Source organism: Apis cerana, linkage group LG13 (genome assembly GCF_029169275.1).
Source record: "Apis cerana isolate GH-2021 linkage group LG13, AcerK_1.0, whole genome shotgun sequence".
Lineage (NCBI taxonomy): Eukaryota > Metazoa > Arthropoda > Insecta > Hymenoptera > Apidae > Apis > Apis cerana.
In genome coordinates this window covers 311,148-333,827 of record NC_083864.1, presented here as the reverse complement: position 1 = coordinate 333,827, position 22,680 = coordinate 311,148, and positions in this window count along the sequence as shown.

The window sequence follows — 22,680 nt, the reverse complement described above, 5'->3', positions numbered from 1 at the left end:
GACCAAGTAATTTTTCAAACTTGAGACATCAGATTGACGTTGTAAATTGGAAGATAGCAAACAAATTTCGAACTACAAAGATTAAACGAATAATTGCAACGCGTGAAGGTTATTCTTTCTATCTTTTCCTTTCTCTCTTTTTTCTGTATTTAAATAAGGAGAAGGAGAAATTAACGATGAAGTAAGACGAAACAAGATAAAATTTTTAAACGTTGAAAATCATCATAATTAATAATAAGAAACTATAAACTAACGAAACTAACGCTAAGATTCTTGAATCGAGGATAGAAGTATTAAGTTGTGACAAAAGAATAACATTGAAAGAACAATCTTTTGAAAGAATGATACACTTTGGTATACGCTACTTTGTCGAGGAAGTAGGACAAAATACGGATGGTCATAACGATATCTAAAAACTTTTTACATTATTGTTCGACGATGCCATTTCTGCAAAAACATCAATAGTCGACAACCTTCTCGACTATCTTTGAAAAATGAACTATCTCGAAAAAGATAAAGAATAATGCGTTGCTATTAGTAATACGAGTTTTTTTTCAATTACATTACATTAAGAAATTGATATGATTAAATAAGATTAAAATGTTATTTTTAACAAAATTGAATGAAAGAAGTTCATTATTCATGTTCTATTTTCACATTCATACTAAAAATCTTTCTAACAATAATAATTCTGGAAAAATTTTCTCTTCTTTTCTTTTTTCTTTGAATTCGTTTTTAATAATGTAAGATAAGCAAATAATTTTGCATAAGGATTTTTGTTTTATGTACATCAAAAGTAACGTCAAAAGTAACGTCAAAACGTACAGTATTGTGAAAAAGACAAATTGTTCAGAATCGGCCTGTTACCTTTCACGAATCAGGTATACCATTCCATTTTCTTTGTTTTCAAAGGAAAGGAAAGAAACTCGAGATAAGGACAAAATCATAAAGTTGTTAATATTATTTTTCACAAAGGGATAGAATGACGCGTTATCCCACTAAACGATTGCGACCGAATACAGTCATTTATGATTTCTTGAATTTCTCACTACACGAGATACTTCATTCTCGTAAAATGACGAGGAGCAAACGTTTGCTGAAAACTGGTAGTAGGAAGATTGAAAAAAAAAGGAAGAAAGGACGGAGAAAAAAGGAAAGATTAGAGGACGCGTGACGCGGGTTAAAAGCAAGACGTGCGGTCATCCCGACTTAATTACGTATGCGAGAATCATATGTGACGGGTAGGTTGACGCGCGTATACCTCCACCAGAGGTCAGGGTCATAAAAGGAAAGATTCTAATTGAATTCGTGCTTTGTGTTTGCCCGCTCGATGTGGTCAGTGTTTTAAGTGAAAGAAATATTTTCGCGACAATTGCCACCGCACGGCTTCCTCTATCCTGTTCTCCCTCTTACAGACACCGCTGAAACAATGTAATTACGCGATGCTAGTATTCTCAGGTTGAGACCTGGTTGAAAAATTTAACGCAATTTTTTACACCGATGAAAATTCTGTTCGACGTGTATTACGTGATAAATCTTAACCTGAATTCGAATAAATATCAATTCAGCTTTTATTTTTCCTGCCTGCTTAATAATTTTAAGCATTTGAAAAGTAGTATTACTATTCGTAATATTTCTTTAATGATATTATTGCAATTATTTTTATAATTATTGTTACAATTATTTAAAGAAAATTTAATTAATTTAACGATAAATATTCTTGCGAGGAATGGAGAGCAACGCGTTCGTTCTGCTCCATGTTCAAAACATGAGTCGATATTTTCGGATATCAATGACAATCAATGTTGTGTTTTCCTTTTCACTTTGTCCATAAACGTTCCACGATATTACAATTTTCTATATTTTTCTTTTATTTTTGTTAACACTCGCACTTAATAAGAATTATTCGTTTATTTCGTGACTATGAATCAATTTCAAAATGAAGTAATGATCTGTTTTATTCTTCTTCGTTTTTCTTATTATTTTATGTATACTTTTGTTTAAATTATGCATGTTTACATTTTTAAATTTTCCATAAATTTTCCATAATTATCCATGAGTACTAATTCATATATCATTAAAAATAGTTATTTTAAAATTTGATATTTTTGAATCTTCGATATTTAATGCTAATTTTCTCAGATTTAAACTGAATACTGAAAGAAAGATATTTGCATATGTTTTTCTATTACGTTTGATAATTTTTAAATATCAAATTTAATAAACCGTATAAAAGTACTAATAATAAATAATACGAAATTTATTATATTTGAACTTAATGTTTTAATATTAAATGCTACAATAAATACAAATTTCCATACAAGAAAAAATAATATATCTGAATGACGAGCAATAGATATGAGTAAAATAATTTTATTCCGAAAGAATAGGTTCAGAGTATTTTCCATAAAATTTTATGCCTATCTACTACAAAGAAAAATCATAAATTTTCTTTCTCGATGCACTCGCAGTTTGCATTCTCCGCATCGCAGAGAATGTAGCCCAAAAATTTTTCCATTCTTCGAGAATCGCAAACACAACTTCGAAAAACCGTGTGCATATGTGTGTGGAAATTGGTCGTTACCTCGAAATAGGCGCAAAACATGGATACGATCTCGGGTGTGGTGTCTTTCCCGCTCGATGGCCGACACGAAGCCGGAATACGGTGTGCAGATCAAGCGACTTCCGGTGGAGTTGGTGCGCGCGCGATCAGAATATTGAAAACGTGTTGCTCTAGTTACGTGTTTGGTATCGAAGACTCCGGAAACGCGATTGTGTCGACGAGATTCGCTCGACCGATCGAACGCTCATCGCGAAATGTTCGTTGAATCGTCACACGAAACGGGACTGCCACTTAGGAAATTAGATCCAAAACTGTTCTGGCTATCTTTTATGCAATCCGGTTTTAACCACGTCTTATCGAATATTCTATGGGCTAATCATGGATTTCCATGATGATTATTATGCGACATCATATTTATCTTCCAATTCTTCGAACAAGTGAATTGCCATTTTTCTTCTCATTTAGTGGATTAATTGTACAACGACTAATAATCTATAATTTTAGATTAAGAATTTATCGAGTATGATCGTTTTTCGAAGAAAATAATTTTCATAAAATATTGATAATCTGTAAAATTTGATAATTTGATTGTGAGGGATCTGTAAGATGTTTTAATAGAAATAATGTATGTTTATTCATATTTGTAAAATTTCTTCCAGATACGAGAACATTAAAAACAAAATTAATTTAATTTTACTATGCTATTCAATGGCTAATCTTACATCTTAGTATCAATTACTTAACGAGAAATAATCGAATAATGAAAATGAAAGATGAAAATTTAGTTAAAAACGAAGAAGAAGAGGAACAAATTCAATTTATTTAAATATATATATAATGGATAAAGAATTATTCTATCAAAAAGTTCTTAAAATATTTTTCATCGTGTTGATCGAATAATTCACTGGAAAATATGAATTATTTTCACATTATTATTTCGTGCATTTCGTTTCGAGATATCAAAATTTAAAATATGAAAAAAAGTGATATGGAATTAAAATATTCGTAAAATTTCGTTCATAAAAATTCTATTTAAAATTCTTTAAACTCTTGAAATTGTATATTAAATATCGTGGAAATATTGTGTAAAAATCTATTTAAAACGGAGCAACGATAAAATTGATAAAATGGAACGCAATGGTAACAAATAAAAATTTTTTCTCGAACAATTGAAATTTCGATAGCTCATCGTTCTTTTGCGAAAGAAATGGAATCGAAAAATCGTTTGCTGAAATATTCGAGAATCCATTCAACTCCGTTCACTTTCTCTTTCTTCCAACACGTGAAACAGTTACAAAAGTGTTTATTCGCTTTTTAAGATGACCATTCTTTAAGAGAACGATCATATTCCTCCGTAAATTCTCTTTCTACGAGTTCACTGACGTTTTTACTACGAGGAACTTAACTTTGCGTCTTCACTCATCTTATTCTTTATGGAAAGTTATCTACGTGACTCGCTTACTGAACATGCCTCGAATAGACGAAATCGATCAATGACGATTCGAGTTATGCTCTCGATACCTTAACGTAACTTTTAGTCATTGAATTAGAATTATATGCAAAATATTAGGCAAATACGATATTATATAATCATATCGAGTGATCGTTTAAATTATTATTGAATATTTACAGAGCAAAGTATTTGAATGTTATTTATAAAAAGCTTATGCAATACGTTTACTCCAGATAAAAGATATTTATTTTATCATTCATAAATGATTAGAATTCAATTTTGTTGTTTGTTCAATTGAATTACAAAAATATTTCTAGAAATTCGAATTATCATGAATTTTATATATTCTCCCATTTATAAGAACTTTTTAATGGAAATATGTTGCCATCGTTAAAATAATCCAAAGTACAAGTGAAATATTAATAATTCATTATACTTTATAAGTGAATTTAATTTACATTAAAATTCGTTAAATTTTTAAAAGAGAACTCCTTTCATTAAAAAATTTAAATTTATGACGTTATAATTTCTGCAAGTAAAACTTAAATCATTCATTAATGGAAGAATAAAAAGTAAGGCGATGCATAGAATTTTAATAAAATTTTAAAGGAAAAGGTAATCGAAATTTTTTCAACTAGAAATTCTTTATAGCGTTTTTATACGAAATGAAAATAATGGGAATGAGAAAAGATTAGTTCAGTTCTAAGAAAATTTTCAAAAGAAGAAATAAGGAATTTGCCCATTTTAACAAACATTTTAATATAAAATATCATATATAATAAGACCAAGAGATATAATATAAAAGCCATAAAAATTCAAAACCGTCTTGAAGACCAATCCAATATCATGAAATATCCTTCTCGAATATCCCAAAGAATATTCAAATTTTACTTGACAAACTTTCTTGAAAATTAAATAAAAATCTCGAAATATCGAAACTTCAAGAGCGAAAGATATCCTTTATTAGAAGAGTTTTATGAAATACGCTTCTTGAATTCAATACTTGAATTCAAGGAAGAAGGACAGCAAAAATTCGATCAATAATCCCGACGATAGATTCGGTGACAGGCTAGATTGGAAAGTTACAAGAGACACCATTGAATGTCTGTCAGATACGATCAGTCATTCGGCCAACACGTGTAGTTTAAGGGGTGCGAGGCCATTGTTCGCTAATAGCTCCAAAAGTAAGGTTGTCTGATATCGAAAATTCATTAACGACGCTTGATAACCTTCCGATATTTATCCATCTTGTTTAATATCCGTGACAGATTCCATTGTTGGAATCGGAAGTCTTGCATGCGCGCGATTCCCTTTAAGGAAGTGATTGCTTCCCTATCGATGAAATTTTCGTCATTCAATTTTCCCGCTGATTCCGGAGAATCGATTGCGAGGAAAAGCCCGTGGAATTTGAAAAAGGAATCGATTCGGAGGATTGAAACGACGAAACGAGATGACGTAATAAAGAAATTTGCAAGCAATTTTTGCTCCTTCATCCCTTTGGGAGTTTTGCTTTATTTATGGGATATTTAGGAAATAAGTTTTTTGGACGTAAATTTTATAGATTAGATAAAGTTCGTATGAATAATATTTTATACAACGACAGAAAATTAACAATTTTTATATCAAGTATTAAATGAAAAAGTATTTTCGTTTCATCTTCATATACTTGTTTATATTAAAATTATCCAATTTTAAAAATTCATGAACGTAGAAATATTTACAAGGAGTGTGTCTTTAAAAAACTTTTCTTTAAAAGAAAACAATCGAAATGTCGAAATATCGAAATATAAAGTGAAATGTAAGGAAGGAATATCGCAAATGAAAGAAGTAAAGAACAGAATTTAAGGGGAAGTAAACTATATATAGTCAGACATATCGAATAGTGCTAGTCCACTTCCAATCTTATTTGAACAATAGAATACCGAGTTAGATAGATATAAAATCTTGAAAATCACTACGAAATTTGTTTTAAAAGGAAAAATAATCAGATATTCAATATTTGCACGAAATTCACTAATTAAAAGAAATAATTTCCGACACATAACACATATAAAACCCTGAAAATTACTAATTTCGTGTAACATCGATCGAGATTTGAATTGAACGAAAAGTGTTCTCGAAATTTCAATAGAATATTTCCAATTACGTGCCCCGTACGAATCCTCCAAATTAATCATTGCCCTACCAGAACATGTCTTCGGAGAAAAAAAGACAAAGAGGGGGGAAAAAAGAAGGAATAATCAAGAGTTCAGCATTTTCATGAAACTCATTGATTGGCAAAAAGCCTTTGACAGTGGAAATTGCATTTTCCTTGGGTACACGCGGTGTAATTGGAAATCGAACAAAAATAGATTTTCTCTCGTTTGTCTGCCCAACCCTTTAATTAGCGATCGAATCACACCATTGCTGATTAATCAATCAGAAGTTAAAATCACCGCGATACTTTTCTCAGCAACCTAAAATACGGTGTTCGTCAATCATTGAATTTGCTTGCGTGCACGATTCCTCGTCTTTAACCAGATATCGTTTGATCCACGAGTTTGAACAGAAGTTGAACGAATTTCAAATTCGATACACACCGATTCTACTCTTTCGAATTAGGTCCTCTTCCGATGAATCTCGATATAATATGAAAAAAATGAAATAATTGTAGCTGGATCGAAAGGAAACAAGTAAATTATGCTTATCGTTTACAGATTGCTTTATGAGAATTTTGACGCGTACGCGTATTGAATTTTCTGAAATATGACAATTTGGATAATATAATTTTTTTAATTTTGAATTATCTTTTTTTTTGATTTCAGCATGTTTAATAATTAAAATATAAACGATTAGTTTGATTTTTTCATTTGTGTCTCACAATTCATCGAGTTATATTATTAAATATAATATCAAAACTCTTAATGATTCTTTCATAATTCTTTCATTTGTATTATAATTGATTCGAGATCAATGATATTATCGATTTTTATTCATAGATTATCACTCTATATTTTTATAAAAAAAATTATATATATATAAACAAAATTGAAATTCGAAACATTTATTGCGATTAAATCCTGATCGATTAAAGTTTATTTTATTATTTTTTTCATTTTTATATAATTCTTTCAAAAATATTTGAAAACGATGAATCAAAAAGAAGATGAGACTCGAGGGAACATTGCGAAATGAATCTTTCAATCGTTATGTACGCACCAAAATCTAGTTCGTGTCGAAATTAGTTTTCATTTCGTCAACAATTTGCTCGCGGATCTCCGGTTCTCGTTTCCCATAAAACACGAAAACAGTCGAAACTCAAATTTACCGAACGTGACTATTTCAAGGAACACGACGACCACCGCATCGGACAAAACTTAATTGCACCTACTTGTTTACGTAACAATTATACGTAACATTTTGGAAGCGATTTCAGGAATCGAATAACATCGTACTATGTATATTTGTATGTCTCTCCATGCTTATGAATTAATGCGCAGTTGTCGATCGAAAAGATTTTTCCGCATATTTTCCAAGGCCCGTTTTGCGTTTACGCATTCGGAATAAGTATCGACATGAATGCACAATTATTTTAGATTTCGTTAGATTTTTTATCGTTATTTGTATTTATCAAAGATATAGAGAATTTCCTTTGATTTTCAAAGGATGTGATTTCAAATAAGTTATAATTTTTAATATCTATTTCGAAAAATATATAGTCTGATATTTCGAAAATATTTTCTAAATTTGATAGTTAACGAAGGAATTAAAATTATGAAAAATCCTTAATTCGAAAATTGCAACTTGACGAAATTGATAAATATGAAAAAACAAATAATTTGAAATTTTTTAATAATTATGAGATTTTTTAAATAAATAATTGAAGTTTTTAATGAAATTTTAGAATAATTAAGAAATAAGTTTGAAAAATTGAAATTCATTTAATTTTTAATAATACTTGCGTTTAGCTATAATTTTTTAAATAAAAATTTAAATTAGTATACATATTATTTATTTGTTTATTGTAATTTATTGTAATTCATATTATACTCTATATAATTACAATGTTTAATTGTTAGAACAAAATAAGAAATTAGAAAAAATGTAATTTTTATTTACAAGAAATTAGCTTAGCTATTAAATATTATGATAGTCAAAATGTCAGTCATTTTTCTACTAAAATGATCCACTTTTAACAAAAACTCGATAATGTATTAAAACCAATTTATAGTTTTAGCATAAAACTACTGTTCATAAACTATAAACAAACATAAATAACATCGAATGTTTCTTTTTTCCAATCTCTCTGTTTAAGAAACTTAAGGTTTCAATTTGATTTTCGTTTGATTTCATTTAATTCTCGCAATAGAAATTACCAAGACCTATCTTTAAATTTTGGATTTCGGATCTTTTCACGATCAATGTTCTGTGTACTCTCTATAGATGATCCACTAGGTATGCAGAACAGAATCATAGCAGGGGATTCTAATTAATAAACCTGCTAATCCATGGATCCGTTACGCTTGGCCTTGTGCATGTCTGTTCACCGGTATTGGACACGTCGTTATGATACGTCAATCCATTATTGTGCAGACGCCGTGGTCCAAAAACCATAATCAAAGCTATAATCTCTAATGGCTATCGAGATCACGAATGTTTATTACATATTTATTAAAGAAAATTGTACAATATTTTGTAATTTCAAATATTTCGTGTCTTTAAATAGTCGAAAATTTTAAATTTGGCATAGCAAAGACAAATATAAAAAGAATAGTATGAAATTTTAAATTGAAATAATATAATTTTTCTTAAAAATTTTCTTTTATTTCTAAAAATATAAAAAGTATAAATTAAAAAAGAGTAAAGAATGATATGAAATTATTATGAATTATCATTATGATGTTACGTTTAAAAAACTGTATTCTCAAAAAAAAAAAAGAAAAGTAAAAAGTTTATATCTTAAACAATAGAAATAATATTTCATAAATTCTCAAGAAATAATAATTTTACAAAAAGAAATAAAACAGTTTAGAATTTAATAACGAAAAACGAGAATGTAGTTAAAAAATTTGTATTCTAAAAATGATAAATATTTAAAAAATGGAACTTAAAAGAATACTTTCAAAATAGAAAAAAACTAAGTATTAGTTTCACGTATTAATTCATTTTTAAACAATTTGTTTAAAAATAAATTACAAAATAATGCTTGAATTTTTTCTTTTTTCATATATATGGTGCATAGAAAATTTTTAACAGGAATAAAAAAAATGAACTTCAAAAATAATCAAGTAATTTCACGAATAAGAGATTAAATTTATACTTGTATAATTTCCAAAAAAAAAACATGATTCAATAAAGAAGAAATGTTATAATCGCTACATTTGTATTTTGCATAAACAAACAGTATCGATTTCGATCGATTAATTTCGATATTCGCTTTATCATTAGCATTCGTATATCCAGAACGAGAATTAATCATACTTTTAATTACATATTATTATGGTTTATCTTGAATCCGTTTAAACTTTACGCGAGCACTTCAACGATTAAACTCATTGAAGATCGTAATTAAATTGGATGGTTATTGATGAGTACTCTGTACTTTCGAGTCTCTGATTAATCAGTGTTCGCAAACTTCGGAAACGTTCGTAACAGATCATGGACATCGATAATCTCGAAACTTTGCAAACTTTATCGAACAAAAATCCTGTAGAAATATCGTGTAAAACGTAAAACAAATTAATATATCTATTGTATTTGTTTTTTTATTTACTTAATTATAAATGTTCCCGTATTGTGTTTCTTGCACGATTGAAGAAATTTTCACGCAAAAGTTATAGATATTAGTAATAATTCTACGAGCAAATTTTAAAGATTATAAGGTAAAAATTTTATAAATTGTAAATTAGCTAAATTATAAATAAATTATAAAGTAATTCTAAAGTAATTCTAAAGTATCTCAAATTAATTTGATTTTTTAAATTAATAATCTTAATTTAATTTGATTTGATAATAACTTTAATTTTTAAGAATAATTTCAATACTTTTACGAATTTTAGAAATTATTTCTGAAATTATTTCAATTAGTAACCAAATAATGAAATAATTTAAAAAATAATTATTTACTTAATAATCACTGTTGACACATTTCATTCGAATAATATCTAAACTTACAATTTAACTCTATTAGTTAATTTATGATATCGCTTGTTTAAATTATTTTTTAAGAATTTATTTGTTGATTAAATTTATTATCAAGTCAAATGTTTCAATTTTTTTCAGAAATAAAAAGCTCTTTGTATAATCTTCGTTCTGCCGTGTCCGGTGTGTGTTTTCGGTGTCTCGGTTCGTCAACTTGATTATAAATCTCGCTTTATTTTCTCTTGTTACAATATTAGCAGACCGTGATTGATTGACGTGAAAATTAATTAAAATTTTATTCCTATGCCACAAGACCTCCCGAAAGCCTATATAGTTCACGCCTTCATTTGATCCCGTGTTGTCCTTGTTAATTGGTCGTCTGTTTCAACAAAACTTTACTCGAGTGTCGTCCGGTTTGATTGTAACTTTGGAAGGACACCCATTGACCATTCATCTCTGTTATTACACGTGCCAAAAGTGTTGGACTATTTGTAGAATTTCAGATGCTTCATTTACAAACGCTCGAATTTCGTCGAAATTTCGTTGAATTCTGACCCTTTCAAAATTGGAGATTCAGAGAGGCTTGAAGGATTAAATCAAAATTCACGTTTATTTTTTTTCTTATTGTATTATAATAATAGATCAATATCGATATGTATATCATAAATAATTAATCTTAAGTAATACGACAACAGTTTGTTATAAATAATAAATATAAATATAAATGGAAAAGAATTGCTTTGGAATTGATCAATCGATTAATTCAAGAAGAATTGATTTTCTAGAATTTTGATCGTTGAAAACGAAATCATACACGCTATAATTAATATGATTTTAAATTAATGATGTTCTGAATGTATGTATATATGTACATGTATCTTCACTCTTATTTCTTCTGATCTCTCGTCATTCGTATACTTTCTTTCTTCCTTATTATCGTTGGAACAAAACTGTCGACAAAATTTGAAATGAAACGTTCAAGAGAGAAAAATTATCGTTTCATTAATTAAAAATCACATGCCATTTCTGAGGCAAAAATTGATATTGATCTATTGTCATTCAATAATAGTTTAAACAATTTCTATAATATTAGTATTATTTATATTTTAAAAACATTTTTTCTTTAATTTCATTTCATATTTTGAGTAATTTAAATTGATTAAAAATTAAGGAAATTTAACAAAATCATTTAACAAATAAGCAATTAGTAATCATTGATTTATTTCAGTTTTTAATTATCTATTGATCACATAGTTATGATCAATCATCACGTATTAATAAATTAAAATTATTATTTTAATTGTAAAAACACAAAGATATGTAAAATTTAAAATTTAAACACTCTAATTCTTCATCATAAATGGAATTAATATTCGATCGAAAATAAAAATACAATGATTAAAAACCAAAAATAGAATTTGAATTAATTTGAAAATAGAAATGATGATGTTTAAAAATAGCCAATAAATATAAACGAAATAAATATTTAAATATAACATATAAATATTTAAGTATTTAAAAATGAAATAATTAAATATTCAATATTATAGACATTGAAAAAGCACAAGTTAAAAATAATTTACAATTGCATTTTTTATAGAATGCTCGCACAATCGCATGGCACAATCAAGATAGTTTTTAGAAGACAATCGTCAGTTTTAGTCGGTCGAACAGTAGCTCCAATTGTGGGAAAACTTTTTGATTAAACCGGTGGCCAGAATGTGATCAGATAGTATACCGTGAGTATACGGTATGTCTTCGCGTATAAGCGTGGTTACTCTGTTGTCGAAACAACATTTTAATAATACGCCCACATGAATCCGTTGAAATTAAGCAATGATTTTTTTCTAATTCGTTTCGCAACGATGAAATTCTCGAAGATGCAAATTTAGTTTCGATTAATTCTCTTTAAGAATTAATATGAAAAAAGTTACATCGACATATCACCGATCAAAAGTTTGGAATCGCTTATAGAATTTAAAAATTGTAATAGAAGTTATATCGTTGGAAAAGAAAATTTGTTCGCACAAAGTCTGTTAAATTAAATAAAATGATTATCATAATAACAAATTTACAATATGTTTTTGCACGTATAATACGCACATAATCTGTTCGAAACAAATTTTCCATCCAGTCATGCTAATTACAAGATCCTCGAGATAGGTGGACACCGAATGTCCTCAATTTTGTGCATCGATCCTGATCGAATCGTTTCACCGCGTATTCAAGCAACCTGCTATCCTGCAAGTAGAAAAGCTTTTGCCAGAAAAATCGCTCGCGACTTAAACGCATTACTCACGTAACCCACGTTCAAACCCCACCCGTTTTCACCGACGGACATTAGTCTGAGCTTAAATGTAGTTAGAAATCGCTGGAAGTCACGTTATCCCTTAAATCGTAAAGAGCGGCGAGCAATGGACGCTTAACTGGCGTCTCAGTCAAGGGTGAGAGTGAAAAAGAGAGGAAGAAAAAGTGATTACGAGCAGAAGATCCTGGACTGAGGGCAAAACACAAGAATTCTCGGTGGAAAATAGGAAATAACGAGAAAACGGATATAAAGAGGAAAAGGATTAACGATTAACGAGCATTACTATTTTCCATATTTACTTTTACTTTTTGCTACAGCACCCAGGAAGTCCATTGAACTTACATGCTTTTGAATCGCTGTTTCTTGTAAAGTGAACGTGTCTGGATATTAGGATCGAGAATTAACGAAATGTTTTTCTTTATTGAATAATTTTGTTGATTTACGAATTGAAGATGAAGAATAAATAATAATAAAGTGAAGAAATAAAAATCATACGAATTATTTTTTTTTCAGTCTTTCAGAATTCTCATTCCATTTCTTATTTAACTTCGAATTTGAAAATAAAAGATAGCTTAAAAATAATTGAACTAATTTGCTATAAGTTTTTTTTTTAAATAAAATATTGTATATAATGTATATTTATATAATACTATCGAAAAATCAAGATTAAATTCTATTAAAATTGAAATTGAAGTTAAATCAACTTAAACTAAATTTTATTAAAATTACATATTTTTATTGAATCAGTGAAATCAGAAAAATAATAGCAAGAGATGATGGTTCTATATTTTTAGTTTGATCTTCTTTTATTTTTATCTCATTTAAAGATTCGGTTAAAAACTTGCCGTTAATGAACATTTTATATCGATAAGTAATAAACGAATCGAATAGTAATTTTATTTGCTCACAAATTTTACAATAAATAGTTAACGAAAAATTTCAAAATAGAAACTATTTTATTCGATTCACTTGAATTTTCTATTGAAAATAAAATTTATCTTTCCAAAGAAATCGGTTTTATATATAAAAATTGATCGACAGATTCGAATAAAATTGCAAATCAATTGATCGAGGAAAAAAGAAATACGATTTTAATTTTAATCCTTTGTTGTTATTTGCCGTTATCCATGAAACGAAGGTGAAAATGGAACAAGAGGAATATATTTTCCATTATTTTGAAATTATTCGAAATAGAATTATTCGAAGAAAGAGTATGTTGATGCAAGTTTTATGTTCTATGAATATAAATTAAATTTCAAAATTTTTAAACTGATATCATTCGTATCGCTAAATGGAAAAAACAGGCATCCAAAAAAAAAAAAGAAAAAATAAGAATAGAGCAAAATGAAGTAATTTTTATTCACAATTATTTTAAAAATAATTCTTTCCGATCATTATTGCTTTACTGTTTTAACATTAAACACATTAAAAATTCTATAAATTATCGTATTTAAGCTCGTATTTTAATTAGTATTTTAATCAGTCTTAATCTTATTTACAAATCTTCAATCTTTTTTTTTTATCTATTAAGGATCATGATAAAGACTTGTTTTATAATATGAGCTTATCATCTTTTCTTGAGATTTAAAATTTGTATGCTCTTTTGCCTTCTTCAATTTATTTATTCATGGAGCCGAAACTTTGACTCGAACCAACCGAAATTTCGTGCCTTAACTTCGTAACGAACTTCGAGAAAATTTTGAGCGTTCGTAAACCGGTAGTAAAATCATGCTAACTTTAGAACAATATGTTTAATTTTAATTTTAGTATAGAAATTAAAATATAGACAATGAATGAAATGCATATTTAAGAAAGAAATTGAATTAATTTTAATTTGTGATTACATTTGAGAATTATATTATTAATATAATTATTTAAAAATATTCTATCTTAGATATAATATAATTTGAAGATTTATTTGTTTTTTAATTAGATATACGAATATTGGATAATATTATGGAGGAGAATGTATAACATTCTTCTCAGAACTAGGAAAAAGAGATTAAAAAAGTCGACAAATTTCTTTCAACAATGATACGGATTGCAATGTATTTATGGAAATTATGTGTGCCACATCGAGCATATATTCTTAAAATTAATGGGGAAATCTTTAATAATCCATGTAATTTCTAAATATTTATTTTGTGTGAAAATACTTTTTTTCTACCATCTTTTTCTTTTTTTATTTATTCATTCAGAGTATAATAGTTATAATTTTTACTCATAAATTATTACAAAATTTTAAAAAAATATTATTTTCATGTTTGCATTTCACGACTCGCCATTTGTTTATATTACTAGATTTGTCAAAATTCTATAAGTTTTTTTTTATATCATACTAAAATCAAAAATCCAAAACCAATAATAATCTACTGATTTTTATCTTTTGAATGTCTTTGACAAATTTTTATTATTTTATTATTCATTTATTATATTATCACTTTAATTATTTACTTAGAATCGAAGGAGAAAACGAAATGATAAATAAAATGTATTATTGGTAAGTAAATTTTAAATTCTTATTAAAAAAATATATTATGTCGATTTATTTATCAAATATTTGATTATTCCAAACAATAATACAAAAAATACAATAATTAACAAATAATAATTTTATCTGAACGTCAAGAATAAAAATTTTATTTTAAATGAGAAAGTGCAAGTAGAATTTTCATAATTTCAAAGTAAAATTGAAAAATAAGTAGATATTTAAATATTCATTAATTAAATTCGAGAATCATAATTAACAGAAATTTTCTCTGCAAAATTATATTTGTACAGAAAATAGTGAAATTCGAATAAATATGTATTTAATTCGAACACAAGTTAGATTTAATTTTTTCGTGTATAAATATAAAAGTTTAGACAAATAAATAACAAATTTCAGTCGCAAAATTTTATTCCACGATTTTACGGAATTTATATTATAAATAAGACGTTTAATTTAATATTATACGAAAAATTTTAGCATATTCTTACCTAATACTTTCAAAAGCGATCGACTTTTGCACCATCGTTTCTTTCTTTCCTCTATTTCATTTATTTCTTTCTCTCTTGTCGCTTTTTTTGGTCAAAGTTTCAAGCCGTTTTAAAAGAGAAAGAAAGAAAGAAAGAAAGAAAGCACATCGCGAATATGTATTTATAAGAGATAAGTTTCAACGCTTCTTCACGCACATTCGAATTCGTAAACTTTTTGCCAAGGTCGCTCTCGAATGGGCAAATAAAGTAAAAGTAAAAAAAAAAAAAAAAAAACGAGAATAAGTTCGAAAGATTCAGAAAGAAACGCGAAATTGAGTGAGGGCAATGAAAAGCGATCGCAGCTGATATTAAAAATTATAATTAAGTCGCTATCATAAAGCGAATAAATTGCTTTCTCTCCGATCATTCGATGAAGTTTAACGAGTTTGACGAGTTTTCCGCTTCGACCGTAACAAGTCATGGAATACTGACTCTACCTGGATGTCCTGATTTCACTTCTCAATATTGAATTTAATTATATCATGCCTGGACTTCAATTTGTTTTGCACAATGAAGAGATACGATATATTTATTCGTATTCTATTAATAAAATATCATTGCTATGTTTGGTATCGTAATATAAATATTTTCTATATTCAAAAAGTAATGCGAAATATATATTTCTACAAATTTATTTTTAATTAATTAAATAAGATTAAACTAATCGTTTATAAAAAATAAGGAGAATAAATTTAAGAAATATTTTTAATCGATACTCTATTTGTACCGTATAATTTTATTTCCGTATTTGCAATGATAAATATCTTTTAAATATTCAAGAGAATAACAAAAATATGTCAAGGCGTCACATACTCTCGTTTTCACTTTATGTATCTAGGGTATTAATATAATCGTAGTTTTTTTTAAGAGTTTTAGAGGATGAAACAAATAAAAAAATATTGTTTATTTATAATTTAATAAATAATATTCATTCGACATTTTTTCATTTCGGCCTTTAGATCTCACAAATATATCGACATTTTATAAAGTCATTTATCATGTCGATATACGTGATCCGATAAATATAATCGTTCAAAGATTTCGCGTGCAGAGATTTCTTATTCGTTATCCAAAAACGTCAATCATCCAAAAAATCGACAAATTTGACACTTCCTTTTAAAGACATCACTGTCAAAAGAGAACCAATCCGGGCGTTTGCATGTTATAACCGCAATTTACATTCCTAATAAGCCTGACGTAATTTGAAGATACGCTTCATCTTTCGTTTTTCTCTATTCGATCGATTTCTCGAATACATCGATCCCCCATTTAACATCAAGTTCTATCTTTCTTTTTTTCTTATTTTTATCGCAACGTTCGAATAAAGATGGAAGGGAGGAAGAAAGAGAGAGAGAGAGAGAGAGAGAGAGAGAGAGAGAGAGAGAGAATGTGTAAAGCAAGGAATTATAGGCGTAGAAAATGAAGGAAGAGAAGAGAAATCGATCAGAGAGCAAGTTATTGTCCGATGTTTAGCGTAGCGAGACATCTGCTCGTTGGCAATCTCTGGAGGAAATAGCAAGAGCGATTTAATAGCTCCACCGATCCGTTTGCGTCACCTCGTGGCACAAGAATAGATACGGTTGTTTGCCGAGGGTGAAGGCGAAAGGGTGTGGATGTGGAGGCATCATGGTTCTCGAGGCTGTGCCTCTAAAGCATCGATTTCTCGTGGACGTTGACATAAATCGTACGATAGCTCGCGGAAAAGTAAAGTCGATAATACTTCTCTGCGTGAAACACGATCGCCTAACAGCCCAGGTTCGAAAACTTGCAATCGTGATTTTCCACGACTCTAACAAATTTCAACTTCCGCGTTCAAACGTCAAAACATCCCTCGAGGGATGTTTGATCACCACCCCCTTCTTTTCCGCAGGCCACGCGTCTCCTTACGGTTGTTGGAATAGTTTGGAGGAAGGGGTTGGAGGAGGGGATTGGAAGAGGGTGTTGAATAGAATCCAGTCGAAAATTGTAATTGAAATTTGTCTTAAAGACGGAAGTAAACAATAGCATGGATCGGTAGTTTTGGGGAAGGATAAAGTTTCCCGTGAGAAATGGAACTGTTCGAAGATCACGAGCGTAGACTTGTAGGGATTCCCGAGAGGATTAGTTCGTCATATTTACCGACAGTAATATATATATTCGATTTTGTAGAAGATTATTAAAAATGTTTTCGATATTATTTCGGGAATGTAACGATGCTTTTTGTTCTATTGTTAGTGTTTTTCAAATGAAAAAAGTTGTTGGAATTGAAAGAGGATTAGATTTTTTATTTTTATAAAAAATTATCTTTCATAAAAAATATACGTAAAAATATTTTTTTTTGTATAAAAATTTTTATATGTCAAAGCATAATTGAGTGTAATTGAATGCTAAAAGAAAATGAAAACATGCTTCATAATATATCGTTTACTGTTAAAATTAAGAAGACAAATTAATGATTGCTAATTTTTAAGTCATATTTTAATTTTAATTTCTAACACGTGTTTAATATATCTAAAAATATTTTCGCCGTATTTCACGAAATATTTTAGAAAATAAAAAATGATATATACACACTAGGATTTATCTACGATTTTTCTATGCAAATTTTAGAAATAAAAAAAAAAATATGATGTATTCCAACGCTTGAATAAATATTCAAAGAATTTCTTTTTATTTTTTTAAAAGGTATAATTTTTTTCGATAGTAATAAATCAAATTAAACATTTGTTTTACTTTTAATATTTATAATATAAAAAGATTTCTTTTTTTTTCAATTTTAAAAACAATTCTAATTAATACTAATAATTAATATTAATAATCTAATTAATTAATAATATAATATATATTCAATTATTCGATTTTTTTTAACCATCTTTCTTCTTCTTAGAGTTCTTAGAGTTCTTAGAGGACAAAACAGTCCTTTAAGATTTAATTAATTGAACAAACAAAAAGGGAGGAAAGCAGACAAATATGAGAATATTATGTAACAGAGAAATAACTGGGAATTCCTTTTGTGTGCAACACGCAAAACTTTCTTCTTATGTAATTAGACCTATAAACCATGCTGTTAACGAAGTTATTATACGGAATCGTCAATCGCGACCAAGTATTTAGATTCTTTGAATGTTTTGTAATTGTCACTTTGTTCGTGTGAAAATTTCGAAGAGTATGGCAAATTTTTTTATTTGCATTAGTTGAATTAATTCCATTTATGTAATTTCGCAATTAAAAATTGTCATATAACTGATGTTACAATTATGAGATGATTTTATATATAAAAATAAATTAAAAAAACAAAAAGAAGAAGAAATGAATAAATTTTTAAGACTTTTTTAAAGTTTCGAATAAAAGTTTTTCAAATAAAAGGGAAATTGATTTATTTCCGATTGAATTCCGAATAGACTGTCGATAGATCGTTTTATAATATAATAAAAATAGTTGAAAAGTATAAAAAGAATTTTTAACAAATTATTAATAAAAAAAACACTTATCAATCACGGAATACATTACGTCACGACAATAGTGTTAGATATCATTGATTGAATACCAACAAACCTAAGTAACACGTGCCGAAAAAAATGTATTGAATATAATAAATATTTTTTTATTGACAAAAGATTATATCGAATTATTTCTTATTTAAGAACAACGAATAAACTAATTATTTGCTATTCGTATGGAATTTTATATATTTTTTTTATTATCCTTCTCCTCTTTCACATTCCTTTCTTTTTTTCATTCTCATTCTATCATTCTTTCATTATCAACTTGATGACAATGAAATTCTTTCATTTTCTATTATTCTTTTACTATCATTCTATTATTCTCCGTCATTCATCGTCTTCTATCCCTTTTCTTTATCATCCTCATCCTTTTCTTCTTTTTCTTATCACATTCTTATCATTCTACATCTTCTCATACCTTTCCCATCCTTATTCTCATTTTTCTTTTATTATTTATTTCATTATGATATTTATTTATTTCATTGTGACTCTTGCAACTTTGTTATCCTCCTCTTTTGCTCTTCTTTTCTTTTCTCTTCTATCACTCGCCGCACTCCAATCTCCAATCCTCTTTATTATCCTCATATTATTTTATCATTCTATTTCTCATTTATCAATTCCTCTTCCTCCTCTTCTTTATCAATTCCTTCCTTTCTCTCCAATTTCTCACCAATTTTCTCACCAATTTCTTTTTCTTTTTTTTTTTTGAAGTAAGAAATAGCATAATAAAGGAAGGATAAGAATAAGGATGACAAAAGAGGGGCATCATTCAACATAAATAACATAAAAGTGATATATTTATCTACGTATTATAAAATTTAAATGTTCAAGAAATAGAATGATTCTGAAATTCAATAATAACTTATTTGATATAAATCATAAGAAAAAAAATTTATGTATAAATATTCAATTCTAATAAAGATATTCAAAATAGAATCCACAAAAATCTTTCGATTTTTAAAATAATTAAATTCCAATATTATATAAGACTTAACTATTTACTTCAAGTAAAAAAAGGAATTTCAGACAACATTTAAATCAATTTAAAATCTATCATATAGCACGTTTTGTATTTATTTTATAAATAATATTTTAAATTTATCAAATATTTAAAATATTATTATTATTAACAGAAAATTGAAATAATAAAAAAAAGATCTATTATATTTTTGTAGATAAATAATTTTTGTAAAACAACAATTAAAAGAAAATTTATATGTATTATGAAAGTTTTTTAAATATCGAAAAAAATCAAATTTCTCACAAAATTTTTCACCTAAATAATAAAATATTTAATCACATAAAATTAGTAATAACACATCAAAAAACGAGTATATCGTGAATTATTATTTTATTTAGCTTCTTATTCATATTAATATCGTTTAAATATTAAGTCATTTTCGAAAGTAACGAATCCTTTTTTTTTCAAAATATTTTTTGTTTTATATCACGTCACATTGTTCAAATACCAATATTTAAAGAAACTCGCAATTTTTAATATTATTCCTCTATCGCTGTTTAAATCATTACAAATCGATTATCTTCGAATATAAGTTCAAATTTACCCAAATTTTTAATGTAAAAATTACAAAATTTGCTTTTCAAAATGATAACTTTGAAACTCAAAGATGCATCGTGCCGAATGAAAATACATTTTAAAAATTTGGATTCTGCGCTTCCAACGACTCCAACTGTCTCGCTCGTACATTCGGATCTCTTACTGCACATTCACTGACCTATCCCATTCCTACCCTACATACATTGGTTGGCGACAGATGCTAAGTCACCGTTTTATTTTTTTCTTTTTTCTTTTTTCTTCTACTATTAATATTACTCGCAATGTATGTACGCGTTTCCTGGGAAATGTGGATTGCATTATTTCCAGAAATTTCGATCGTCAATCAAGATACGGTGTACATTTTAAATAATGGGCTTTGAAGATTCGTATCTGGGACGAACCGAACATGACATCGAATTTAAATAAAATACAAAATCGGAATAATTTTAAAAACATATGTGCTATTCTTTACTAATCTTTAAATTTTGTTCTTTTTCTCTTTTCGAACTTTGAATTAAAAATCGATGATGCGGTTGACAACGACATTTTAATTGATTTAAGAAAAATTTTAAATAAAGATATCCTCCTTTTAGTTCGAATTAATTTTATAACTCCTAACAAATTTATAAAGATTTAATTCTGCGTTAAATATGAATCTAAAATATTTGATCGCTTTAAAAGTTAATTCTGCGTTAAATTCGATGAAATAAGAAAACAGTCTTTATCCGTCTTTTATCAAATTACAATATTTTAATTTCATCAATATAAAAATTAAATAATAAAAACGTAAAATAATATATTTAATGATTACAAATTTTTATTTTTTCACTTAAATAATGATATATTTTTACTATTAAATAGTTATTTAAAATATATTGAAAAATAAGAACGATTTTTAAAGAATACATAAAGAGCCGAAAATTTTTTATTACAGGTAATTATTCGATACTTTTATTCGTAATTAGAGGCTGACTTGGATACAAGTTTCAACGAAATACTACGAACAGGTAACAACATTTTATATTCAAGTGAATTTTTATGGAAAAACTAAAATTTCTTTCTGAAAAATTATATAAAACACACGTACGCGTTGACACGAACACGTATTAAACAAAGTATTTCATGAGTTTGAAACTATCGAAATCGGAGTAATCGAATGCGAGATACAAAAGCATCAAAAGAAAGAAATAACGTTCCATGGATTCTAAAAATTTCAAACTTTTATTAAGCGATTTTATAAAATCGCTTTCCCGTTAGATAAAAGTTTGTAAACTAATTTCCATTTCATATTCGTTTTACGACTAATAAAACCGATACACAAACTAAATAAAAATCGCGCTTTAAAATTTGTAAATTTAAAATATACATATGCATAATCCCAATTAAATTAACGATAAGTTAAAAACAAATAAATTATTAAATTATTTTTAAAGAAAATATTTTCATTTTTGTAATTTTTGTAAAATAATATTCACAATTTTATTATCATTGCTAATAATTTAATAATATAATATTTTGTAATTATTGCAATATTTGAAATTACTTGCTCTAAAATTGCTTTTATCATAGAATTAAAAATAAATAAGAAAAATAATACGATTCATTAGAATAAAATTTTTCTTTTGAATCGTAAAATATTGAACACGTCTAATTATATAACTTAAATGTAGATATTTGAAAATATAAATCGATGAATATTTTCGCGATGATGTACCATCGCAGATTTAAAACAGTTTAGACGAGGAGAAGGGAACGAAACGACTCGTTAAAAGTAGAAATAAAGAGAATTTTACTTTTCAAATATCGAATAAGCGAATCGAATCGATTGAAAAGAATCGAACGAATAAAATTCACTTTTGAAAACGATTTAATTTCGAAACGAAATCTAAAGTTTGCCGATCAAGCGTTATCAAGCAATCTCCTCCCCTAGCATGAAAGCGCACGGTCCGTTGGCGAACGCAATCTCTTCTAGCATGAAAGCGCACGGTCCGTTGGCGATCGAATCGGATCGAATCGGATCGATCGAAGTTAAAAATCCTCTCGAAATGATCAATCTTGATATCTGTAAAGAATCCACGACGAGCGGATCGATGAGCGTGATTAAAGGGGCGCGTTCGCGTTTCTCCTCGATCAGCGGAATCCTCCGGAGATCGAAGGAGACGTCATTGAGTCCATTCA